General features: G+C 43.2%; 1 protein-coding gene across 10 annotated transcripts in view; it reads right to left on the bottom strand.

Moving 5' to 3' along the window:
- The window catches only part of MPP6 (membrane palmitoylated protein 6), a 299,774-nt gene that overhangs the window by 226,339 nt on the left and 45,588 nt on the right, over positions 1 to 27,847 (bottom strand). The window contains exon 4 of one of the 10 annotated variants that reach the window (XM_029589121.1): positions 15,261 to 15,335. The exons of the other annotated variants lie outside the window; for them this stretch is intronic. The gene's annotated coding sequence lies outside the window, so the exon portion shown is untranslated. The remainder of the gene's footprint in view (positions 1 to 15,260; positions 15,336 to 27,847) is intronic. 10 annotated transcript variants of the gene reach the window in all.

Raw genomic sequence — 27,847 nt, 5'->3', positions numbered from 1 at the left:
CAGCCCCCATCCCCGACCATTTTCAAAGTAGAATCAGGCTGAGGACAGGCATGGAGGACTCCTCCCCCACTCTCCCCGATGGCGCAGGAGATGGCGCTGAAAAATCCAAAATGGCCGCCACTCCCACGCCTGCCAGGCAAAAAACAGCACCCAGCCCAGAATCCTGGTACCTTTCCTGCCCCGAAATGTCAGACCTGCGATGCTGCTTTGCGGCCGTAGGACCAAAGGTGCCCCTCCCCTCCCTCAGCATAGCTGACAGAACCCGCCCTGATTGAACCACAAATGAGAAAAGCCAAACACGTGGCACCATGGGCCATCACGGAGGGGGGTAAGCCTCCCTATCTGGGGAGACCCAAAGGACACTATAACCGCCAAAAATAAACACAGTTCCCCAACCAAACAGGCCTTACCGCCACAGGGAAAGTAGGAGGTTGCCTTCACTTTACCTCTCTGAGACCCAGAGCCTAAGGCAATTCTAAGAGATAGAAGGATAAACCCCAATAGAGCCTGCAGCTGCCTGAGTGGCCTCATGACGAGGAGGGATCTGGACAACTAGATTTACACCCCACGGGCACAAAGACAAGTACACAAAAGGGTGACAACTCCCGACTCGTCTGTCTCAACTGGACGGGGCAGAACCCAAAAGGATTCCATAAAAAGAAATAAAGAAACCCCTGGGAGGAAGGCTCAAAAGAAAAAAAAATGTTAGTCCATCTGCTGGAGACAGAAATACTGAGGAACTGCAGGTGGCACTGGGGTTTATGAAGCAGTGTCAGTGAAATTTTCTCTGTCTTCATCTGCTGGCAGGGATGCATAAACCCAGGAGTCTGGACAGATCCGGGTATGTACAGCGAAACAGGGGTTTTGCATGCTTTGTAGTTTTTGTTCAGCCTTGTGACACTTTTCCCCAGAGCTCATTTCCTGCAGGTGGTGTTTGATCTCTACTCTGTAGTTCAAGTAGATGCTTTGCACGCTACCTTGACTGAAGGTGGCTTGATCAGCATACACATATCAGCAGCCCAGAGTACATGAAGCACCCTGCCGTGCCACTAGCCAGAAAGCTAACTTAATACTGTGTGCCCTGATTGGCCCTGCAGACAGAACTTGCCCTGAGGGTTCTAAAACTCTCCAGTTTCAGCTGGGAGTACAGAGGGAGCAGATCTCTGCACTGAGGCCCTGCTCAGCTCTTGTGGATAGCCTTTTTCCTGACCTCGCCAGGCACTTAAGTAGTGAAAAGGTGTTTATCTAGTTTCTACATTTAATCCTTGTTGTTTTACCTGCTTGCAGGTTAAATCTTTTATCCGTTCATTGTTCTTGCTTTTTCTTAATAAAAGTATTAATTTGTTAGCTCTGCCTCTCTTGCACTGACTAATGATCCTGGTATTGCATATAATTGGTCTATGGGTGTTTTTCTAGGAACTGTGCAACCCTTGGGTTGTGTAGAGTCAGTGTCCCTAGAAACCACCAGGGCAAGGAACTTATCTAGAGGCAAGCAGGAACCCAGTTGGCAGGTTGCCAGTGTAAGAGCTTGTGTGCAAATACAGGCAGGCCTGTGCAGTGCTTGGCAAAACCCTCCAAGCGGCCACAGCGTTACCCTGCGTGGGTGTTAGGGGTGGCATTGCAGCATTACACGACACTAGCAAACAGCCACATTAATATAAAAGCAGCAAAAAAAACAAACAAAAAAAAAAAAAAAAACTTTAAATGTAAAAACAAAATGATGTGCCAACAGAATGTTCAATTGCCTTTAATAAGATCAAGCCGCCATAAACAAACTTGACCACATCTATATTTCTTTTATATTTCAATTTTTTAGTTACCTATATTTTATATACAGTTCTTTTTAAATTGTAATGGTTTTTTTTCTACTTTTAATTTTATATACATTGTATTTCATATTATTTTACTTAGGTGTTATTGTAAACCACCTAGTTCTTACACTGTTTGTATAGGCGGTATAGAAAAACTTTTAAATAAAACAAAGTGCAGGCCCTGACTTCCCGGGAGGGCCCTGAATTGGTGTAACAGAACTCAAGGAAAGGAAATTAACTAGCAAGATTAAGTTTCACCTTCCTTATCAGTCTGCCTCACCAGTCCAAATTAGTGGCTGTATCTAAGCCAATTCCAACACAGGTGGAAAGATGGCTGTTCAGAGAATGCCTGCCCAAGGCAATACCTATCCCCTGGCTTGTACATTTAATCTGCAGCATCTATGACAGACTGTAAAGTGTCTTTCAAGATATCCTCTGGAGCAGGCACTACTGACTGCTCAAGAGGAAGCCTGAGCCCTCGTAGAATAAGCATGAAGCACCCTTGGAACCTGTTGACCCTGCAACAAGGGCTGAAGGAACCTGTTGATCCTTCAAACAAGGGCTATTGGGGGGGGGGGAATCATCTGCTTGATTTACAAGGACAATGAGGATTCTAAAGCTGCCTCACCCTGAATAAAAGCCTGTTGGTTTGCCAAAAGGGATTAGCCATCTTTTAAATATCTGAGGAACAGTCAAAAGACCCTTTAATAAAGGGAGAGATTACACCTTTACCACCATATTCCCCTTGAAAGGGCAACTGAAAGAAATACTGCCTGTTTAACTGAAGGCAAAAAACAACCTTTGATAAGGATGGCACTGTTTAAAACTGAAAATATATAAAAAAAAATAACTAAGAAAATGCATCAATATGGTATAAATGGAGACATTCATACACAAAGGTGAATCGCCAAAATGCACTTAGTTCTTTATAATCAGTCTCCACAATAATAATTTTTTCACATGTATTTTCTTTTTTTAAAAAAATTGTACTTAACATAAAATAACTAATTTCTAACACTTATCTTCACCCAACACTATCTGGTGTTCAGTATCTGCTTCAGGATTCCTTTAGAGCAATGGAGTTTCCACTTCCATACTGGCTTGGAAGGATCGCAGTATTTATCCTCCATATTTAAACATAATGACATTATTGTAATGTACTAATAAAATAAAACCAATTGATGCACACATTATAATGGATAAAACAAATCAAATATATGTTGGTCCATTCTACTTCCTAATTCAGATCATGCACATTTAATCAAATACTGTCCCATTATATTTCTTCATTTAGGACATGCCAGGCAGAAGTGTAAATCCAATATTGTTCCTTAAAATTCAACAATGCAGATAGATCACTTCTATGATCACTGGTTAAAAGGGACCTATTTTGTGGCAAGACTAGGAGGGATCACAGCTTAAGGTTTTTCACTCTAGGCATACCACCTATAATGAATATCCTTCAAAAGCATGCGATTAAGCATCTAGAAAGGAGGAGCAAGAGATCTAAGAATCGGATACAGATTCCACTGGGGAAATCAGAGCCCCCAAGGTGAGGGTAAATATCCTTAACACCGAACTCCCTGAATCTGATGTTTATACCCTGAAATAGTTGTAACTGGGACCCTCAAAGGGAATTAAGAGCTCAGCTCTTGTCCCAAACTGTTTTGCAGGAAGGTCAGTATGGATCCACTTGCCAGGGTGAAATGGCTAAAAAACTGAAAGAAGCCTCAAGTGTAATGAGACTCCAGCAGAAAGTCACTGCTGAAAGAATATTCCTCTCTAAGCTAACACATTCCTCACGGCTTAGGCTAAGAAAAAAATAAACTAGTTCTTGGCACATCAGGGTGTGAACAAACACTGAATTTTTGTTCCCTCTTTCTGGTTGCTGAATAATCCGTTAGCCTTGGAAATTTGTGATTTGCCATCAGATTCAATTTCAGGGAGTCCCCATAATCTATTCTGATCATGTAAATTTCCAGTCTGAGCTCACACACTCTGGGGATAAACTTATTTGATTTATAATTCTGCTTTTCTGCAACATATTCCTGCTGAGGAAGTGTGTTTAAAATTGGTGCTACCCTTGCAATGTGACCTGCAAAAGGTCCTAGTTAAATTCTGCTCTGCCCATCAAAACAACTTGCATGCTTACTGGGCTATCATTGGTCTCCAAGCATCTCCTTGCCCATTCAAATAAACAATCTTTAAGGGCAGGAGTTGCAAGCAGGCTGGCCTGATATCCTTGGTTTCTGGTCTGTTTATAGAACACATGCTGCTACTTCATCTATAGACCAGATCCCTTGAGTTAAGTGAGGGGTGACGGAACATACCCCAGCACATCAAGCTTACATCTAACATACTCAGAAATAATCTGGAAGGATGCATATCCATTCATTTTGATAGATCATGGTACCTGCCACCCAAGTCAGACCACCCATGACTGAATGGAAGAGGAGATATACCCTGTAGTGATTTGACGGCAGCGACTAGCAGGAAATAGATATAAGAACATAAGAAATGCCATAGTGGGTCAGACCAAGTCCATCAAGCCCAGTATCCTGTCTCCAACAGTGGCCAATCCAAGTCACAAGTGCCTGGCAAGTACCCAAATATTAATTAAATCCCATGTCACTAATGCTGGCAACAATTAGTGGCTACTTCCTATTGATTAACAATTTATGGACTTCTCTTCCAGGAACTTAGCCAACCCTTTTTCAAACCCAGCTATACTAGCTACCTTAACTACATCCTCTGGCAATGAATTCAAGCTTAATTGTGTGTTGAATGAAAACGAATTTTCTCCAATGTTTTAAATGTGCTACTTGCTAGCTTCATGGAGTGCCCCCTGAAAGGGTAAATAACAGTTTCACATCTACCTATTCAAGTCCTTTCATGATTTTGTAGACCTATCATATTCCCCCCTTAGCAGTCTCTTCTCCAAGCTGAACAGCCCTAACCTCTTTAGCCTTTCCTCATAGGGGAGCCATTCCATGCCCTTTATCATTTTGGGCATCCTTCTCTGTACTTTGTCCTGTGCAACTATATCTTTTTTGAGATGCGGTGACCAGAACTGCACACAGTATTCAAGGTGCTAACCACTGAGCGATACAGAGGCATTCTGACATCCTCCATTTGCCATTTTCTTCCTAATTTCTAATATTGTTTGCTTTTTTGACCGACACAACACACTGAGCTATTTCAATGAAATATCAACTATGACGCCCAGATCTTTTTGCTGGTGGTAACTCCTAAAATGGAACCTAACTTCATGTAGCTACAGCATGGGTTATATTTTCCAATATGTATCACCTTGCACTTCTCCACATTAAAATGTGTGTTCATATGGCAGATGACAATCTTCCAGCTTTGCAAGACCCTCCTACAATTTATCACAATCCGCTTGGGATTTAACTATTCTGAATAATTGTCATCTGCAAATTTGATCACCTCACTCATCATACCTCTTTTCGGATCATTTAAAAATATATTAAAAAGCACCCATCCAAGTACAGATCCCAAGGCACTCCACGGTTTACCTCTACCCACTGTGAAAACAGACCATTTAATCCTACTCATCTGAAGAAGCCACAGGTGAGCACTGGCCCCATGGAATTAGATCCAGAGAGGCTATTACAGAATCCAAGAGCCAGAGATACTCCTACACCCTGAAGAACTTTGTAGGATGGTCTAACCATTTACTCACTCTCATCCAAATCAGGAAGCCTCTACCTATCCTGGTATCAAGACAAACCGTCCCAGTAATCCCAGAGATTGGGAAGGAACCAGACTTCCTGTTCAGCTCACCACTCAATCCAAGATTCCAAGGACCTGAGCCCCTTAGATAAGGTTGACAGACACTTTTCCTTCAAAGGCCAAGGTACAGATCGAAATACGGCTAAAATGTATCCTTCTGTTCCCAGAACGAAGGACTTTGCATAGAGGCTAGTCAGAAGTTGAAAGCAGAAAGGATTCCCTTGAATACAAAGCAAAAAGGGACAAAATATTCTAGAGATCTTCCCAGATGGTAATTTCAGAAGCTTCTAAAAGGTCAAGGGAAGAAATGAACTCCTCATGCCTCACTGCCAAACTGACCAAGCAAGGGTTCCAAAACCTAAACAGGGCATCACAAGACATTAGAATCCCCACTTCTGACTGAGGGACTGTTGGAGGAGGCCTGCCTGTTTCTTTTGGAACCTAAAAGACTGGAACTGAACTACACCATGAGCCTTGAATGATACTGAAATATGTCTATTTGTGGATGATACTAAGATCCACAGCAGAGTGGACACACCTGAAGGAGTAGAGAGAATGAAAAGTGATTTAAGAAAGCTTGAAGTGTGGTAGAAGATTTGGCAGCTGGGATTCAATGCCAAGAAGTGCAGCAATTCAAAAGAGCTATATGTGATGGGCAGAGAAAGACTAATGCGCACAGACTGGGAGAGGGACCTTGGTGTGATACTGTCTGATGATCTGGAGGTGGTGAAGCATTGTGACAAGGTGATAGCTAAAGCCAGAAGAATGCTGGACTGCAGAGAGAGAAGAATAACCAGTAAGAGAAAAAAAAAAAAAAAAGATACTTGATGAGGCCTTACCTGGAGTACTGCGATCAGTTCTGGTGCAAAGAAGAGTGACCAAATTGGTGAGGGGTCAGCATTGGAAGACTTTTTCCCCTGCTTCAACGGCAGGGGAAAAGAAAAACTGATACTTCACGCATATCCAGCATAACTTCAACGGCAGGGGAGAAGAAAAAAGGATTCACACTCACAAAGCGGGGAGTAGCTGGCTTGTTACGGCCCCAAACCAAATGTGCCTGATACTTCACTTTTGATTCATATCCAGCATAGCTCTCTGCTTCAACGGCAGGGGAGAAGAAAAAAACTGATACCTCACGCATATCCAGCATAGCTCCCTGCTTCAACGGCAGGGGAGAAGATAAACAACCAATAAGGGCTGTATAACAATCTGGGTAAGAACAGATAAGCATGGGTGTGGCTTGCTTATTGCGGCGGTTACTACCCCTACTACCTCTAACTAATCAAGCTAGATATTTCACTTGGATGCAGCTCCATCACCGCTCTCTACATTAATGGTGGGGGTGGAAGGGAATTAGAACCAAGAGCTAAGAGAAACAGATAAGTATGGGAGAAGAAGTGGGGGAAGCTTGCTGGGCAGACTGGATGGGCCGTTTGGTCTTCTTCTGCCGTCATTTCTATGTTCTATGTTTTCTATGAGAGGCTGAAGGATATGAATATGTATAACCTTGGAAGAAAGGAGGTGCAGTGGAGATATATATGATACAGACCTTCAGATACCTGAAAGGTTTTAATGATGCACAATCAAACCTTTTCCATTGGAAAGAAATCAATAGAACTAGATGTCATGCAATGAAACTCCATGGAGGACAACTCAGAACCAATGTCAGGAAATATTTCAAGAAGAAGGTGGCAAATGCCTGGAATGCCCTTCCGGAGGAGGTGGTGAAGATGAAAACAGTGAAGGAATTCAAAGGGGCATAGGATAAACACTGAATTCCTAGAGGATGGAATTAAAGAAAAGGGTGCATGAGTGTAACTGGGGGTAACTTGCTGGTGTGGCAGTTGCTACCCTTAACAAATAACAGTATCAAGGCTTAATTCAATGCCATCATCCCTCTCTGCTTCATCAGCAGTGGGGAAAAAGGGAACTGAATTTAGACAGCAACCAATGAGGGCGCCAACTTTCACGGTTTGGGGAACAAACATACATGGGGGTAACTTGCTGATGTGGCTTTTACTACCCTTAATCATTAAGCCTGATACTTTTGAAATGGACATAGCAATCCCAGATCCTAAAAAAAAAAAATGTAATCAACATTTAAATGTCCCTACCAATGCTCTGCTATCTATTTGCAATAGGTCATGTAAAAGACTGACATTGGCAATAGGAAGGGCCACCAGCATCTCTCCAGGTCACTAAGATAGCTTTCTGGCCCAGCAACAGCCTTTCTCTAGAATAGTGCATCATCCTTAAGATTTAAAAGAAGATTGAGGGAAATGTTCAAAAACAGCTTCCAGTGACACTGGGACCATATAGCCCAACACTTAAGAAATCTCATCACATGAGTCCAAGATTGTTGTGCGAGTGAGCAAGACCAGAATGTATGAAATAACGTACCGGCCTGTGTTTTGCACTTTTCACGTATGTCAGTAGCCGCTATACCAGCCCAACAAGCTTGGACCTGGGAAATATACGCTCTTCGCAGGAACTTATGAAGTTCACATAAATATAGCTTACTAGAAAGTTCCTTTAAATGTCTAAAGCATTCCCCTGTAACTGCGAAACCACTGTCTTGAGACCATCTATGTACAAGGATTCCATAGTCCATCTCAGGCTTGTAGTTCCTCAGATTTCTGCAGTCACGAAAGAGATAGCTTGCTGAGATCCGGGCAGGAAAGATCCTCCAAAGCATCTAGAAACGAAACAGCCAAGTCAGGTCCGGGCAACAAAAGGACAATGTTGTAGTTGGATATATGAAAATAAACCTGTATCTTGTAACCCATATTGATCCTTTAGGGTGGAAAAAGGAAGGAGTGAGCCATCCTCATTCAGTACGTGTTGCAAGTGAGTAATACCACAACTCCCCCATCTTTGAAAATCTTTGGAGGAGCAAAATCTAGATTTTCCTGTATTGCTAGCAACTGTGAGCACTGAGAAGAATGAAAAACACACCTCGTTAATCTCTTCCAGGCCCATAAAACAGGCAAAACCAGAACACATCTAGACAGACCTTTTAATAATTTGTTGGGAGCTGCAATGTAATATGTACTTCAAATTAAGACACGCACTAGTGACCATTCAGCCTCAAGATTTATAGTCCGACTTATCAAGCCAATCATATAAAATACGCAAAAGACTGGCAAAATTATATTCTAAGTCTAGCAATGCTAAACCTCCTTGATCCCAATCATTTTTTAAACTAGCCAAGGGAATATGTGGCTTCTTGCCTTGCCAAATATATTTTAAAAGTAACAAGTCAAGGTATTTTAAGTCTCTCTTCAATAAACAAATTGGCAAGTTTTGAAGAACAGAGCCACCTCAGGAAAATCATTTTATACAGGTTGGTATGCCCAACTATTTATTTTAAACTCTCTTATGCCGACATTCATGTGCAAAGAACATATCAGATCGGTTTACAGCGAAACGAGAAACAGCATTAAACGAATGCATTACATCGAACAAGGGATACTGGAACTGGTATCAAAGGGTACAAATAACAACCAACATAATTTAAGGGTACAAATAATAAAAAATTAAAGCTAAACTTAAGTAGGATGCCAAGTCAGGATCAGGAGACCAGAACACGAAAACTGAGATTTGGTCTGGATATAGATGTGTCTATAAGGAAGGATGGGTCGATTGAAGAGCCAAGTTTTGAGTCTTATTTTGAAGGTTGTTGGGAGAGCATTCCATTGTGGAGGACCAGCTGTAGAAAGGGCTCGTTTCCTAAGAGAGGATTTGGCAGGAGGGGTGTAGAGCGTGTTACTGTATGCATATCTGACTGGTCTCGAGGGGTTTGTAGAGGCGAAGAGGGATGCTAAGATCGAGGGGAGCGACATTGTGCATGGCTTTGTGTATAACCATGAGGACTTTGTACAGAATTCTAAATTTGACGGGGAGCCAATGAAGGCTCCGCAGGATGTGTGTTATGTGCTCTCTTTTATTGGTTTTGGTCAAAATCCTGGCTGTGGCATTCTGCAGCTTCTGCAGGGGTTTGATGGAGGTGGCTGGGAGCCCGAGAAGCAGGGAGTTGCAGTAGTCTATTTTTGAAAAGATGGACTGGAGAACTGTGCGGAGTCTTGAAAATGCAGGAGGGGTCTCAGCCGTTTTAATACTTGCAATTTGAAAAAGCAATCCTTTGTAGTGTTATTGATGAATTTAAGGTTCAGCTGACTGTCTAGGATGACGCCAAGGTTTCTCACTTGGGAGGAGAAGGATGTTTGGGTGGTGAGGTAGTTGTTGGCTGTTGTGGAGTAGTTGTCCTGGGAGATGAGGAGTAGTTCTGTCTTGTTGGTGTTAAGTATTAAGTTGAGGCTTGTGAGAAGGAGGTTGATGGATTGAAGGCAAGTGTTCCAGAAGCTGAGTGTTTCAGGAAGAGAATCCTTAATCAGGATGAGTATTTGAATGTCATCTGCATATATGTAGTGCGTTAGCTTAAGATTCGAGAGGAGCTGGCAGAGAGGGAGGAGGTAAATGTTGAAGAGGGTAGGGGATAGTGAGGAGCCTTGAGGGACTCCCAATGTTGAACTGACAGGGTGGGATTCTTTGTTGTTGATTCTGACTTTGTAGGATCTATTACTGAGGAATGATTTGAACCAACAGAGCGCGGTGCCCTTGATGCCGATGTCTGCTAACCGATCGACTAGAATTGCATGGTTCACCGTGTCGAATGCGGCTGATAAGTCTAGGAGAACAAGAAGACAAGGTTGTTTTTTTTCCAGACTTAGGAGAATGGTGTCTGAGAGTGAGGTTAAGAGGGCTTCTGTGTTTAGAGCGTTTTGAAAGCCGAACTGAGCAGGAGCTAAGATTTTATCATCCAGATATTCCGAGAGTTGCCTATTGACTATTTTTTCCAATAGTTTGGAGATGAATGGAAGGTTCGCTATAGGGCGGAAATTAGCTGGATCGGAAGGTGACAGGTTCGTTTTTTTCAGTAAAGGTTTGAGGATGGCAAGTTTTAGGGCGTCTGGAACTCGGCCCTGAGCTAAGGAGCAGTTAATGATCTCCGCAATCGACTTAGCGATGGAGCAGAGGAGATTTGAGGGAATCTGATCCGATGGGTGAGATGCAGGTTTGAGCTTCTTGAGTAAGGTTTCAATTTCTAGAGAGGAGGTGGGCTCAAAAGTGTAGAGGCTAGTGTTTTGTTGTAGTGAAGCCGAATAAGAGGGCGGAGGCTGTCCTTTGTTGGAGCATAGTGGGGATAGCAGGTTGATGATTTTTTTTTTTTTGAAGTACAAGGCGAGCTCTGAGGCTTTGCTGGCAGCTTGATCATCCGGAATAGAAGGGAGCGACGGTTTGGTGAGGGACGAGACATATGAAAATAATGCTTTAGAGTCGAATATGAAATGGTGAATTTTTTGTGCGAAGAAGTCTCTCTTGGTTCGAAGGATGGTGATCCTGTAGTGGTGCATGAGGGATTTATACTTGGCCAAATTTGTTGATTAAGGATTTTTTCTCCAGGTGTGTTCTACTCTTCTTAATTCTTGCTTAAGAGATTTAAGTTCTGGGGAGTACCACGTTTCCTTTTGTCTGGGTTAGAGGGTAGAACTTTAGTGATTACTGGGCAGGTTAGGTCTGCTACTTTATTAGTAATTTGGAACCATGAGGAGGTAGCCGCTTCTGCATCTGAGAGGTCTAGCTTGAAGAGTTCTTTTGTTAGATGAAAGCTAAGGTTGTCCGGGTTACACAGTTTCTTGAATTGGACTGTGGCTTTATGTGACGAATGGGGGGTTGTTTGGTTGGTTTTCAAGATTGTGGTGATTATCTTGTGATCAGACCACTGGATTGGGGAGCAAGTTGGAGTGGAGGAAGGCGTGAGGCCTTCATTTAGAAAAATTAGGTCTAAGTTATGTCCTGCTTTGTGTGTGGGGCCATTAACGATTTGTTTGAATCCCATATAATTAAGTGTGTTGAGAAATGTTTCGCAATTGGAGGAGTGAGGAAGCGAATCGACGTGTAGATTAAAGTCTCCAAGTATTATGGCAGGGACAACTGTGTTGATGTATTTGGCTATGTGTTCAATAATTGGGGAAGCCAAGCCGCACATTTTACTTTCAGAAATTAGCGCCTACCCAAAAGGTAGGCATTAATTTCTGCCGGCACCGGGAAAGTGCACAGAAAAGCAGTAAAAACTGCTTTTCTGTACACCCTCTGACTTAATATCATGGCGATATTAAGTCTGAGATCCCAAAAGTTAAAAATTTAAATAAAATAAATAAATAAATAAATCAGCCCACGGCTTGAAAACCGGACGCTCAATCTCGCTGACAGCTGCCGCTCCTATCAAAAGAGGCGCCAGGGTCGCGCTAGTGTCCCTAGCGCCTCTTTTTACCGCAAACCCTAATTTGAATTTTTTTTTTTTACTGAATTGCGCGTACAGGAGAATGGGCGTTCGCCCGCTCCTTTTACTGTATCGGCCTGTGGGCTAGATGAGAATCTGGAGAAATCCCTGTATCAACAACTCTTGTCTTCATCACCCTATAATTGGGCTGATCAATATCACCTGAAGCTGGTGAACAATATCCACTAAGAACTTGTGAATCACTAGGACTCGGCACTCTCAGACCTTGTTCAAATAGCAACCCTTGAAGGGAATTCTTACTAAGATGGGCCTCAAACTTTGAATCTGATGCCCTCTCTTGCAGTCCATAGCCAATAGCTTCACATCAACTCAAAAAACAAGTAGGAACAAGTCCCTCATTCCAGATAACCTGAGAATGCAGGAGTCCCCTTCTAAGGCAAGCTTTCCTTATTCTTGGTTTTCCAAGAGACTATCCTTCACCATGATCAGTTTCCCTTCTGATATCAAGGGAATCTGATGGACGTAGCCTTCTGAAAACCCGAGGTTCACTTTGAGGGCAGAAGGGTGATACAACCCTGTGTGAAATATGGTCATTAGGGAGAGGGAAGAAAAGTCCCACTAAGGCTCTTGGATTCCAACGTTTAGGATTTAGCAATTTTTGCCCATATAAAATATTTTTAGAGCCTGGACTGAAGGACTAGGTCTCAAGGAGTCTGAGAGCAGAGCAAGTGGTACTTTTTACTTGGGGCCCAGGCATATCAGGAATGTGAAAGTAAAACAGGCTCTCTGTGCAGGTTGAAACTACAGTCATCATAATACCTTTAACATGATACCCTCTACAAAAGAACCCGTGATGAACGTGTGGTCTTACTGGGTTCACACAACTTGTGGGCATGTATACATAAAAGAGCTTATCTACCCATGGCTGTCCTCTTGGCCCTCTAACCAGACCAATACTAGTTGCAAAAACCTGCTGCATAGGATATCCTAAACTGGTGGCTGGCACTGCCAACGTAGACTGCTGAAGCAATAGGGCTGTCTACTTTCCTTTGTTTTGCCCGCATGTGAGAGAAAACATGAATGTTCTAGCTATCTTTGAATAGCTGCAGAGCCTGTTACCAAAAATGCTGCCATCAGGCTGATCCCTCCTTAAGGGCCAGTTGTATCGGTAACAGCAGCAGCCCCTGTCCAAACATACCTCCGAGAAGGAAAAAAGCTGGAGACTGTTGTGTGTCTCATCATGATAGTGAATACCTATGCCTGCTCGGAGGATCAGAAAATAGGCCCTTCCCTGCTCACGACTCTGTAAATTCCATCACAGCAGCCACGCCAAAGTACCACAGTTGGCTTTTGTTTTGTTTTCCAAGAAGAGCTTTACTGCTGCTGCCTAGCCCAATCAGTCCATACGAAAGAATTAAACCCAAGAGAGAGAGGACCTCAATTCTCAACCAGGCTTGCCAGAGGCCTGGGAGTCACCCACAGGGTCCTGAGATACCTGCCAGGCCCTGCTCAACCAGACCCAATAGGATCCTTGGAGTCCCTTACCAGATGCTGTTCAATCAGGCCCACAAGGGAATGTGGGAGTCACAATCCAGGCCTTTGCTCAAACAGGCCCAGAAGGGAACCCTGGGAGCAGCCTGCTTCACTAGGAAAACAATCACACAAATTGTAGTCCTAGGAGCTGAGATCCTAGTCCAAGGAAAAAAAGCACGCAAGGTCCAGGTCTGACCAATCCAGCATGTGTCTACCGCCTAGATACAGAGATTACTGCCGATGCAGCACCTGCCAAGTAATGTCTTCACTGAAAAAGGGTGTGCATTCTGTCTCCATCTGCTAGTAGGAAGAGAACTACTAGTCTGGATTGGAGTGGCAAGATAAGGAATTACAGAATGAAGCCTTCTGTTAAAGCTTCAAATGACGACAACTTGCTCTCGAGCTTTTCATTCTATAGAAAATGCTTCCTTCTGCTACTTTATTGAAGCCTAATAAGATATTTGAATGTTTGTATCATCTCTCTCCTTTCCCTTCTTTCTTCTAAAACAAGATCTTTAGTTCCTTCAGTATCTCCATGTATACATAATAATGCAAACTATGCATCATTTTGGTGGTCCTATTTTTAAGTGTCTTTATCTTGTCCTTTTATAGATATTGTATCCAGCACTGAACACAGTTCTCAAAATGGGGCCTCACCAGATATTGTAGAGAAGCAATACAACTTCCCTCATTCTATTACAGATACTTCTCTTTATGCACCCAAGTATAATTATTAGCTTTCCCAATTGCTCTTCCACATTGACTGGCTATCTAAATCAGACATAAACCCCCCCACCCCCGGTCACTTTTCTGTTTGGTGACTGCTAGTTCTCTACTTCCAAAAATATTTGCCCTTTGAATTCTGCATCCCTAAAGCCTCATTTTGCTTTTTTTTTTAAACAAAAATATTAGTCATTTTATTTACCCTCTTTGCTATACCTTCTGTTTGTAAATGTTCACATCCACAAAACAGGTACTTTCCCATGGAACCCCTTCCCCAATGTCAGTAATAAAGATACTGAAAAGGAATTAGACTTGTACTGATCCCTGTGGCATCCCGATGATCATTTTCCCTTCACCAGAGTGGCCTCCAATGACTAACACTCAGTCTTGTTGCTAAACTAAATACTCACCTAGTTTTTTTTGTTTCACCTTCCAGAATGCTTGCTGAGCAGTCTATGTGGACCAGTATCAAAGGCTTTATTGAAATGCAAATAGGCCTTATCTATTTCACCTCCCCCACCATTTCCACCCCTGGAGCTACCCTTTGGTCACAAATTGAATTTGTTTGGCAATATTTTCTCCTGATGAAAACCATATTGTCTATGACCCTGTAATCACTGGTTCAAGGTATTGCAATATTCTATCCTTCAGTAATGCTTTTACCATCTTGGCCCACTAATCTGAGTGTCAAACCTTTTCACATGAGGCACCACATTGCAATTTCTCTCTCTAAGAAAAGGTGTGACCCCTGCCACACTCTCCCCACCTTCAACCCAGACCCTGTCACGCTTCCTCTCTCCCTCAAGTCTAATCTAACCACTCTTCCCTCCACCAAGCCAGACTCCTCTACATACTGATCTCTACTTCCAAACCTTTAACTTTTTCCATCTCTGAAACTAGTGCAGATCCCAAAAGTGACCCCCCACCTCTTTCCTACCCACAGAAGCTGCCGCTACCGCTTCTTCACAGCTACAAGGCCAGACTACTACTTCTTTCAAGCTGCACACCTTGTCTGCAGAGTGGTCCCCTTCACTACATGAGTCCTATTGCAACTAGGACAGTTGCCACCCCACCAGTACCTATGTGTTGCACAGCCCTGTGTTAAACTAAGATTTCTGATTCCTCTTTATTCCCACCTTTGTTTAGTGTTGCTCTGTGCTCATCATGGACATTGATTTCAACTTCTCAGCTTGGGAGGAGATAGAAGCAGACTAATAAAAAAAAAGACTATTAAACATTGACATTTCAATCATTTGAAAGATGTTTACCCCAAAGTTCAGTGACAACGAAACCTATAGTCAAGATTCCCTGTAGGTTTCAAATGACAAATAAGTCTCTGACTTGTGAAATAGCTATGTAAATTGTTTACTATTGTTGTAGAAACAGATTTCTCTCAAACTGCAGCAATATTGATTTTCTCAGATATCAAATGCTTGATGTTGCTGTTATTTCATTTATAATTGGAATAGTACACATTTACAAAAACTTGCATTTTAGAAGTATTTCTTGCTAATGTCTTCACACCCTTATACATTTTTCTCATTTGCTGTCTAAAATAAATCAAAATGCATTAAAGTAGGAGTTTGTGTTGCTGATCTACACAAGATATTCTATATCATGAAAGGACAGTTGTAGAAATATTACGAATAAAATATGTCTTAATTGTACAAGCCTTAAGAACATAAGACTTGCCATACTGGGTCAGACCAAAGGTCCATCAAGCCCAGTATCCTGTCTCCAAGAGTGGCCAAGCCAGGTTATAAGTACCTGGCAGGATCCCAAGGGGTAGATAGATTCCAAGCTGCTTATCCCAAGAATAAGCAGTAAAATTCTGCAACTCTACCTTAATAATGGTTAATGGACTTTTCCTCCAGGAACTTGTCCAAATTTATTTTAAATGCAGCTGCATTAATCGCTTTCACCACATTCTCTGGCAATGAATTCCAGAGCTTAATTATGCATGGAATAAAAAAAAATATTCTCTTAGTTTTAAATGTATTACCTAGTAGCTTCATTGTGTCTCCCCTGGTCTCTGTACTTTTCAAAAGAGTAAACTGATAAACATTTACTGATTTCATTCCACTCTATTTTATAGACCTCTACCATATCCCCCCTCAGCCATCTCTTTTCCAAGCTGAACTATTCCATCTTTTCCAAGCTGAACTATTCCATCTTTTCCAAGCTGAACTATTCCATCCCCTTTATCATTTTAGTTGCCCTTCTCTGTACCTTTTCCAATTCTGCTATATCTTTGATATGTGGTGACCAGAACTGCACACAAAAGTCAAGATGAGGTCGCACCATGGAGCGACACAGAGGCATTATGATAATCCCTGTTTTATTCTCCATTCTTTTCCTAACAATCCCAAGTATTCTATTTGCTTTCTTGGCTGCTGCTTCACACCTTTAGCTCCAATTCAAAAAACTGTGCAACAAGGTCCATAATAAGTTAAATAGAGCCCAAATGTACCCAATCATACTATATAAGCCAATTCAAATACTTCTAGATTAAGAATCAGGCTGTTTCTGTTGCATGAAGAGAATTTAAAACAAAAAGGTCAAAACACGCCAAACAAGAAGCAGCCAAAAGAACTCCAGTATAATATTCAAAGATACAGATTGGGGGAAGGCTTTAAGAATATTTCAATGTGTTTGAATATCCCTTGGGTACTGTTAGATTCATCAACGTAAAGTGGAGATAGTATGGCACACCAAGATACTGCTGGGATCAGGTCATCCCTCCAAGTTCAGTAGGAAGTCAGAGGCCTAAGATTACTTTAAATGAACTACAGAGGTCTCTGGCTGAGACTGGGGGAAACTGACTGTTCAGCAATTTCAAGATTACTCCACAAAAATGGCCTGTATAGGACGATGGCAAGAAGAATGCCACACGATGTGCCACAGAGTTTGCAAAGAAACACTTAAGAGGACATTACATGCATGTTGGAGGAGGTTTTTTTGATCTGATGAGCGAAAAGTAGAACTTTTCAGTTTCATAGTAACATAGTAATGATGGCAGAAAGACCAAATTGTCTATATCTCGTCTGCCCAAGAATTTTCTTATAGTAGTAAATGCCGCTCCGTGCAGCTTACGCCCATGCTTTCTGTTAAGGATAGCAACTACTGCTCCATTTCAATGCTAAGCAATGTATGTGGCATAAAACAAACAGCATACCATCCTAACGCCATCCCTACAGTAAAGCATGGTGGTAGCAGCATGGTGTCATGGGGATGCTTTGCACCAATGGCAACAGGAGGCTTGTGAAGATCAAGGGAAAAATGGATGGTGAAAAGTAAGGGCAGATCCTAAAGGAAAACTTGTTCCAGTCTACCACAGTCCTGGGACTGGGGAGAAGATTCACCTTTTAACAGGTTGATGATCCTAAACCCAAAACAAAAGCAAGAAAAAAAAAGTGAATATCCCTGAGTGGCCCAGTCAAAGTCCAGACCTGATTCTAATAGAAAATCTGTAAAAGACTGCAAGTCCATAGATGATCCCTCAGTCATTCTAAAAGAGCTTGTGCTATTTTTCAAAGAAGATTATGCAAAAACACCACCAACTCACTGTGAAAAGTTGGTACACACTTATTCTAAACAATTCATGGCTTTTATTACTGCAGAAGGAACTTCCACCAAGTATTGTGTCAAGGGGTGTGAAGATATACAAATCAAGCCTTTATGTTTTTTCATTCTTACTTTCAGAATGTTTTTATAATTGTTTATGATAAAGTGTAGTGCATGTGTATATCAATGAAACAAACTCCTGCAATAATGCATTTTGATTTGTACTTTTTATATTGCAGAATGTAAAAAAAGTTGTACAAGGGTATGAAGACTTTTATACAGAGGCTTACAGTGCCTTGCAAAACATCTCCTTAGCATCAACAGTATAAATATTCACTACATTATTGCTCTGGGATTGGAGGGAGTTTGGGTTAGGGGAGGAGGAATAGGAGGTATGCAACACACCCACACTGTTAGGACAAGATACCAATGGGGCCTTGAACCAGTGTCAGCACCAGAGTTCAGAACAGGAGTCCTAACCTTTAGACCAGTTAAGAAGCAGGGGGGGGGGGGGGGGCGGGAACTGTAGGAAAGATTGCTTCACACCAAACGGGTGCCAAAGGCACTTCTTGGTAACAAGAAGGGGGCAACCTGAAAAGAAAGAACATGTCCTAAACAGAGTTGGGTTCTACACCTCAAACAGGTTCTGACGGACAGATTGGCCAAACCTGCCATTGCGTCAGCCATCCCTATCCAAACAGTAATGCAATGTGAATGAATGGATGGAATTCCAAGTTTAAGCACTACAGATCTCCATAGGGCCTGCTCACAAGTGGGCCACCAATGCAGCCATGGTTCTAACAGAGTGATCCTTGACATGGCCCCCAAGATGCTATTCCACCTGGGTATAACAGGAGATGCAGTCTGCTAGCCAACCGGAAAGCACCTGCCTGGCAATGGCAATCCCCAACGTGTTCTCATCAAAAGAAACAAAAATGGGGTGGACTGTCTCTATGGGCTTCTGTCCACTCCAAACTGAGAAGTCCAAACTGTGCACGGCTCATTCGCCTTAGAGCAAATGGGGTCTGTGAAAGAAAAAAAAAAAAATTGGTAGGATGATGGATTGGTTAAGATGGAAATCCAACATCACCATAGGTAGGAATTTAGGGTACAGGCATAAGACCACCTTATCATGGAAAAATTTCATATAAGGTGGGTAAGTCACTGAGGCCTGGAGCTTGCTGACCCTGCAAACTGAAGTGACCACCACCCAAAATATGACCTTCTAGTGGCACAAAGGGAGCTTTCATCAGCTGTGCTAAAGCCACATTGAGGTCCCAGGACACTGCAGGAAGCCATAGGAGAGGCTTCAACAGAAGCAGACTTCGCATATATCGTACAACTCTAGGCTATACCAGCGATTCTTAACCAGTGTGTCATGGCTCCTGGTGTTCCACTGCCCCACTTGTGCTTCCCTTCTCCTCAGGGGCAGACTGGCTGATGCAGTTGGTAGGGGAGTTCCGCCGCCAGAGTCCAGGCCAGCGGGGCTGAAGAGTGGAGAGACCCTGCATGCCGCCGGAGTCCAGGCCGGTGGCAGCTGAAGAGCAAAGAGGTGGGAGGCTAGGCTAGGCTTATTGGGCCAAACAATGGGAAGAGGCTGCATGTGAGCTTGTGTGTGAGTGAGAGTGGCAGCTTTCTCTGTGCCTGTGGTAGAATGGGTGCGAGAGAGAGAGAGAGAGAGAGAGAGAGAGAAACTGGTTAAGGAGGTTACTAGTCTGTGTGTGAGTGACTGGCTGTGAGCCCTAAGGAAGAGGACTGTGAAGACAGAGCTTCAACAGCCACTGCTGCTTCTGGTGGTGCTATTGGTCTGCAAGGGAAAGGAGTAGGAGAGTTGCTGGAGAGGGTAAGTAAAGGTGGCTTTAAATTTATTTTTCTTGACTGCCATTTTAATTGGGTATTATGTTATGTGTCTGCTGTTTTGAAATATTTTATTGATATTTGGACAATTTTTAATAATTTATGAGTTTTTAATTATTGGATGTTATTCTATTAATCAGCTGTTTTGTAACATTTATTAGTATAGTTTTACAATTATTTCTCTGAGGCGATCTATAGCAGCTTGGCTTGTTCTGTTTTCCTAATAGGAAGTGTATTGGTGTTTAGGGCCTGGTTAAATATTTGTAGTGTTGCCTTTTCATAGATAGGGTTGTTACTGTTTGAGTGAGTTCCATAATACAGGTGTAACTTTGTGCGGGTTAGTTTATGTGCATTATTGCAGATTCTGAGACTAAGTTAGGTGCTATATTTCTCTTTCCATTTCTCCACTGGGCTATACAGAGATGGGCTTACCTTCTACCACCATGGTGGTATGTGCCAATCGCACTCAAGTGAGCCCTAAGAGTTGGTCTTCAGACCAGTCTTCGAAAGCTGTAGAAAATAGTCAAGCAGCTTATGTGTGGTGCAGGAGAATGGATCTAGGATCTTTTGCTCACACCACACTGAAAAGCCTCCTTCACTTCAGTGCTTAGGACTTTCTAGTAAAAGGCTTTCTGGAAACCACCAGGACCAAAGATATACCCTTCCGAGAGATCGGGCGGTTGCAGATAAGCCTCTCAACATCCAGGCAGTGAGTGACAGAGTCTGGAGGTTGGGATGTCGCAACCTCCCTTGATCCTGGGTGATGAGATCTGAGAAAGCCCCCAACCTGATCGGTTTCCTCATGGACATCTCCTGAAGGAGTGGAAACCAGACCTGTCTTGGCCAATGAGGGGCTATGACTATCATAGTCCGTTTATCCTCGCAAAACTGCAACAAAGTCTTCAACACCAGTGAAACTGGAGGATATATGTACAAGAGGCCTTTGCCCCAAGGGTGAGCGAAGGCATCAGATGCTGGCTTGCTATGTGACCTGTACAGGGAACAGAACTAAGGAACCTTCCTGTTCCACGGGCAATGAACAGATCTACCTCCAGGCTTCCCCATAGGCGGAAGATCCAATTCGCCACCCCTTGGTTCAGACTATTCATGGGGTCAGAAGGAACAACTCCACCTGTCCGCCATCATGTTCTCCTTTCCGGCCAGATACGTGGCCTTGAGCACCATCCCTTGGGAGAGGGCCCATGACCAATTCTAGACTGCTTCCCAACACAGGAGGTATGAGCCCATGGCTTCCTGCTTGACGACATACCACAATGCCACTTGGTTGTTGGTTTGTATCAACAATTTTGTTGGACAGCAGATCTCTGAAAGCCCACAGGGCATACCTGAATGTCCAGAGCTCCAAGAAGTTGATTTGACACAACTGGTCCCAGATGGACCAAGGACCCCAGGTGCTAAGCCCATGAGCTCCACAACTCAATTTGAACCCAAGGACTTTGGAAGGAAAACCCCCATTCCAGATTGGAATCATCCCGCCACCAGGACAAAAAGTCCTGGAGGGACAGAGTTACTCGGATACTGTTCCAAAGTCCCTGAGTAGCTTGGTGCCACTGGGACCGTAGTGTCCAGTTGGGCTCTTCATATGTGTAAGCATGCCATAGGAGTGACATGTACTGTTGCAGTCAACGTGATGGCCCTCAAGCATGGCAGGAAGAACTTAACATGAGTTATGCCAAGCAGGGCTCCAATGAATTCCAATTGCAGTGACGGGTTGAGATGGGACTTGGGGTAGTTGACTAATCCTAGTGATTCCAGTACCTGGCTGGTCCAGCGCATGGACTCCTCAGCCCCAACTGAAGAGATGCTCTTAGCTAGCTGATCATCCAGGTTCAAGAAAACGGACTCCCAGCCTGCACAGGTATGTTGCCACCATGGCGTGGAGCTGATGCTAGCCCAAACCGCAACATGCGGTATTGGAAGTGCTGATTTCCCACCACAAATCGGAGCTACATCCAGTAACCATGGAATATCTCAATGTGGGCGTACTCGTCCTTTAGATCGAGGGAGCATAATTGGTCCATTTTTCACAACAAGGGGGTCAAGGTGCCCAGGGAAATCATCTTGAACTTACCCTTCCGAAAAAACTTGTTTAAGGCCCTTAAGTAGAATCCTCACCCTCTTTCCTCTAGTGGGATGGGCTCAACCGCTCTGGCCATTGAGGAGAGCTCCATGAGAAATACTTCCTGATGTGCTACCAGTCCCCGATAGGGCCTCATGGGGGATACTCAAAAGAACTAGTTTGGACACTTCCCCGACAATGGATAGATCTCACTGGTCGGAAGTTACAAGGGGCCACTTATTAACATAGAACCATAGCCTCCCCTCAATTAGGGGATCCAACGTCTTGGGTACAGTGGACATGGCTATGTTCCCTACAATCCAGTCATAACCTCGTCTCAGGAGTTGACTGGGACACTTGCTGGAGCTTCGGGACACTCTGCTACCTGGGACAGCTGCGAGGGGACTGGTGTTGCTGACAGGGTTCAGGCGGCAGAGGATAGTATTTCCTTAGGTGGAATAAAGGCTTCCTTTGGCCCGGCCTCAAAGACCTAGCAGAGGAGGGCAGGTCCTGGTTGACAGTGGAGAACTGCGAATCTCTTCGAAGACAATGAAATACGTAGTGGCTCAAATGTGTAAACACCATACAACAGTTTAGTTTCAATGCACAGCACTTCCTGTTGGAGGATCAGGTGCCCACAGCCATGCAAGTCTGCAGGTGCAGATTCTAGTTGCATAGACCCTCTATGCCATTTCGAAAACATTGTAGGTCACTTGTAACTTGTGTTTTTCACACTCCAGGCCCATCCACACTAGCGACTTGAGGGCATCCTGCTGAGGCAGCTGCTTGGACACCACCTGCACTTGCTTCAGAATGTCCTGCATATACTGGCTTATATAGAGCTAATAGTGGCCTATGCAGGCAATAAGTATAGCATCTTGAAACACCTTCCTCTCAAAAAGCATACATGGTCCTATAATTCTTCACGGGGGGGGGGGGACGTTTTGCCAAGGAATGGGTTTGAGTGTGCTTGGCCTTCTTGAGAGCAAATTTGACAACTACATACTGGTGCAGTCGCTCTCACTTGTGGAAACAGAGAGCTTTTCGGATTAGATAAACCATGTCTACCTTCCTGTTAACAGAAGGAACGGAGTGTGTTCCCACATCCTCAACAGTAACTCCGCAAGGATCTGGAGTATTGGGACTCCCACAATATCCTTGGAAGGCTCCACAAACCGGAAAATGTCCAGTATTCTGTGCCAAGTATCCTCTTCTGTTAGTAGCTGAAAAGAGATGGTCTCCGCCAACTTCCTGACAAATCCTGCGAAAGAAAGGTCTTCTAGAGGAGATTTCCTTCTGTCGACAGGAGGCGGCTGTTTCTTGGGAAGACCCTCTGACACATTGGAGGATCTCCACAGGGATCATAGGGCCCTCATCCTCACTGCCCAACAGCAGGAATGGGGAATTCTGCCTCCAGCCAGTGGTATGGGTATCGCCTCTGCTGGCTGTAGGGTTCAGGCCCCGGTGTCCATGCAGTCTCTGGATGAGCTTCCTCCTCTGAGGTGGTGTGAACCAGCACCGGATCAGTAGGTGGCACCACCAGTCCCCCACGGGGCATCGGTGCCGCCCCGGACACAGGCACCAGCTATGCCGGTAAAGCCATGTGGAATGCATGCAGAGATTCCAAAAGTGGCTCGATGAGGGAGGTGCCGGTTCCAGGGTTGTCTGTGTCACGACATCCAGACTCTGCATTGCCTTCTCCAACTCCTCCTCAAAGATCACAGATGCCTCTTCACAACCGAGAAGGATCAATGGTAGGTATCTGATCTGGCGGAGACTGTCATGAACACCAGGCATTGCTGGAGGATTGGCATTCCTCGCCTTGGGGATGTTTTGGGGGGCACTGCATCCAAAGCTGGTGCATCCCCACACTGCATCAAGGGCGGGGACCAATGCCGATGCTTCTTCAGCTCCCCTCAATGCTCGGACTGGTCCTTCCTTAGTGTAGAGATCAAAGACAACAAACCCAATGCCTTAGACCTGGGGGAGACAAACAATGGTCCTTCTCTGGCATCCCTGGCAACCATCAACATTGCCAGAACTGATGGCTACGCTGATGCCGCTGCCTCAGTGTGACTCCATAGCTCCTTAATGCCTTCGATGCTGATGGTTTGGCTCTCTCAGACCCCAAGAGTCACTCCATGTTTTTGAGTTGGATCTTATGTCCCTAAGGATCATTTTAGCGCACTTGCTGCAAACTTGGTCCTCATGCAATGCTGCCAGGCAGAGAACACATGGACCATGGGATCTGTGATTAACATATCCTCAAGCACTGGGGGCAAGTCTTAAAACCAGACATGTTGGCATGAAATAAGAGACAACAAATCAAACTCTATGGCAGCGACCAATGATAACAAGTGGGTACAGAGGGCACCGCCACTCCGGGAACATCAGTCAAATAAAAAAACTTACCAAAACACCAAGAAACCCAGCTAAGACTACTAAAGGGATTTAAAAACCAAGGGGGACACATGACAGGCACTCGCTGGAAAAACTCAAAACCATGAGGCTCCATGGGGGTGGGGGAAGAGAGAGACTGAAGGAACCCTGCATGGATGCATGGTATAATGGCATGCTGAGCATGCTCAGAGGCTCAAGTCAAAGTTCTAGAAACTTTGACATAAGTTTTCTATGCTGGTCTCCATCCAATGGATAATCACCCATGTGTGAGGACTGCCATCCTGCTTGTCCTTGAAGAACACAAATTCCCAGGAAAAATAAAATAAAATCTGAAGATGAATGTGCTAGGAATACTGTAGTGACACCAAAATGTTTCTGAACAGTCAGTCCTAATGAGTAAATGAAACATCCTAAAGAGACTGACTGGATTATGGAGGACAAAAAGTTTCTAAAAGTCTTGTCGCCTCTCGTCTCCACACAGTCTGAAGTCCCCTGCCTGCATGGTTTAAAATGCCTTTTCCTTCCAAAATAACTACTGAACTATTAAAAAGCATTTGAGCTATATATATTTCAATCCCTTAAATACAGAATCCAGTTTTCACATACTGTCAAAGATTAGAAATTAATGTAGTTCTGTAATATGATCTGTGTATAAAGCATTAACAAGAGATAGGCTGCTGCTGCCTCTTACAGCTGTTTGTACCTCTCCAGCTGAGTTCTCCAAGATTTTCACTCAGGACTGGCTGCTGTGGGTGAAGCCTCACCTACTATTAACACCACTCAGCCCATCCTCACAAGAGGTGAGTGATCTCAGGCAGCAACTTCACCACTGAAAGGGGCTATCCAAAGAGTTAGTGGACCCTTGGTATTTAAACTGGGAAGCTGAGGGTTATTGATCCCAAAAACACACAAAACAAACTTGAGGGTTGTTTATCCACTGATGATCTTTAGTTGAGATAAAAATTAGTTAATCTTTGTATAATGGGCTTTGGATTTGGTACCCTACCTTTAAGGGAAAGCATTCTTGCTCGGATGGACAGGATGCAGCATTACTTGGCCTATGTTACTAAAGCTTAAATACCAGAGAATTTTTATTTTATTTTTATTTATTTATTTATTTAAAGCTAAAGCCACTAAACTCATATGCAGAGTGCTGGAATAGTCCTTTGAGGCCCCTAGGGCACTTCGGATTTTTTTCACTTGTTAAACTGCAATTAACCAGTGGTAAATGGCATTTGCTGCAGGATTTTACAGGCCTATAGGTTGGATGTATTAAGTATTACAGAAACATACATCTATAAGTTAGCATTAATGTGTCAGATGATTTCACCTGATTTTAAATTTATGTATCAACCACACATTGAGAGGAGGGACAAGAAAGTGATTTTTAGGGAGGCAAATTCCTTTTGCTCAGATCAACCAAATCTTTGAGTTAGCTAGTATAGAACCACTACTGGGTCTCAACCTTTTCAATAACAAAACATCTCATCCAACTTTACTATGTAATGAGCATTTTTTTTTTTTTATCTTTTACATATATTAAACAAAGATACACTTTGTAATGTAACGAGACATTATTTAAGAAATCTCTAATACATTTAGCAAAGAATAATAAAATATTCTCTTATTTCCAAAAAAGAAACATTGGGGAAAGAAAATTTACTAAAAGAAAACAGAGGAGCTTCAACGTGAACTAATACAGAAGCAAAATGCTGCATAATATCCCATGACATCATATAATGATCCACATTATTAATTGGTTACAGGATTTTGTACTCTATTCAGGAACTCCTGTAGTTGGTCTGGATTAAAGAAAACATAAGTATTACCAGACAGCTTAATTGTACATCTACAAGGATAATGTAACTGATAATTTGCTCCTAAATTTATTACTTCCTGACGCATTAATAAGAAAGCTTTGCCAAGCAATTGAGTTGGTCTTGCCAGATCTGGATAGATCTGGACAAGATCTCCAAAATATGGAACATTTAAATTCTTGAAATAACATCTCATCACAAAGCTAAGGTCATGTTCAGAGAAAAAGGATACAAACATTATAGTGCTCTCTGTAATCTCCACATTTGAATTTTCAAAGTATTCAGTTAAATTTGAAATATCTGCCCTATTAGCTACCGAAATCTGTGCAGGACCCAGTCTCCAAGGCAGAAAAATTATCTTTGTAGCAGGAACTTGTTCAAGGGGAATCTTTAGGATATCTTGTAAGTATCGTTTAAAAGTTATTAGAGGTATTTCACCCAGGATTTTAGGAAAGTTCAGTCTCAAATTTAAATGTCTCAGGAAATTGTCAATGGATTCCAACCTTTGAGGAAATCATGCGGTCTGGCATATAGTTATAACAGAGGAATTTTGAAGGCTTTTTAACGTCCTCTCTCAAAGATTGAATAGATTAAACGTGCTCTTGAAGCACCTATTGGCGGTCAGTGGCTACTGAATCCAATTTTTTGGCCACAACTTCTAAATGAAAAAAATATATATATATATATCAAAACTTAAATTTAGAAACTAACATGGGCAATAAAAGGAATCTAATTAAGGATAAAAAAAAAACAGTATCACTATAAAAAGTTTTTGGCTAATGATTTTACCCTTTGCCAAAATAAGTGAGGTTTCATTAATTTGTCATCTGAAGTCTTTTCCTCCTTATAATAAAATAAAATACACAAAATACCTTTTAGCATTTGCAATGTTTTTTTGACTAGTTAATTTTTTGCACCAATTACCTCATTTCATTTTGGCCCATCCAAAGGCACCAGGGGCCCTTTAAGTCTGGGCAGTTGGCATGCACACCCAACTGCCGAAGGAGAGCAGGGCCAGTGCAAGGATGGCAGTGTCCATGCCATGCAAGTGAGGCCTACTGTTGCAGCATTCAGGATTTAAGTGCACCAGCTTGCAGAGACGTACTGCGAGCCAGCAAACATCACAGACCCTCTCTCCAACTTCCTGGGCTTACAGTTTATTGGGAAAACATCTGTGGAATTCTGCAATAAGCTGAGATGCTTGTTGGAGGCCAGCTCAAAAGAGTTTCTCAGGGCTGTAGTTTTTCCAGGCAATAAGTTACTGCAACTGGTTACAAACTCTTCTGGAGTCTTAAGATTTCCTGGATCTCAAAGGCCATGTCTTCCTCTGCCTCAATTTCAGTGATCTGAAGGAGCGGTCTACCTGGACAGGAGAGAACGGCAGGTTTCAGCAGAGAGACGTGGAAGACATCACAAACCCTTAAGCATAGTGGTAGTCTGAGTTTGTAAGCTACATGGCCCAATTAGCGGTCAACAGGAAAAGGTCCGATGAACCATAGACTGAATCTCAGAGAGCATCTTGAGCTCCAGGTTCTTGATACTAAGCCAACCTAGGCTTCCAGGGAGCAACTGAGGTGCCAGGTGATGCTTCCTTTCAGCTCATTTCTTAGAACATTCTGCACCTTATCCAGTAGAAGATGTCTTTGTCCACAGCTCTTTGAGCTCTTGTCCAGTCAGGGTGGCAGCTGGACAATTGTATGAAATAGAAAGTGGTCTGGGTATTCAAGGATTCCATCCATAGGGTGTAGATTCTATGGAAGTATTGTCATGGATGTTATGGGCAAACTCGGCACCCAGAAGAGGGTGGAAGAGGCGGCACCCAGTTATCTTGACAAATTTGCCTAAGCCCACGAGAAAGCCTTAAGGCTTTGATTCACCTGCTCTGTCTGTTGCTTTTTGGGTGCTACACAGAGGTGAAATCCAATGCAATTCTGAATTTTCAGTAAGGCCTTTCCAGTATTGGGCAGTAAAACTGAACTCCTCGATCTGAGATGCGACATGGTAG

The sequence above is a fragment of the Rhinatrema bivittatum genome, chromosome 2, assembly GCF_901001135.1.
Source record: "Rhinatrema bivittatum chromosome 2, aRhiBiv1.1, whole genome shotgun sequence".
NCBI lineage: Eukaryota > Metazoa > Chordata > Amphibia > Gymnophiona > Rhinatrematidae > Rhinatrema > Rhinatrema bivittatum.
This window is presented reverse-complemented; position numbering and strand designations above follow the sequence as displayed.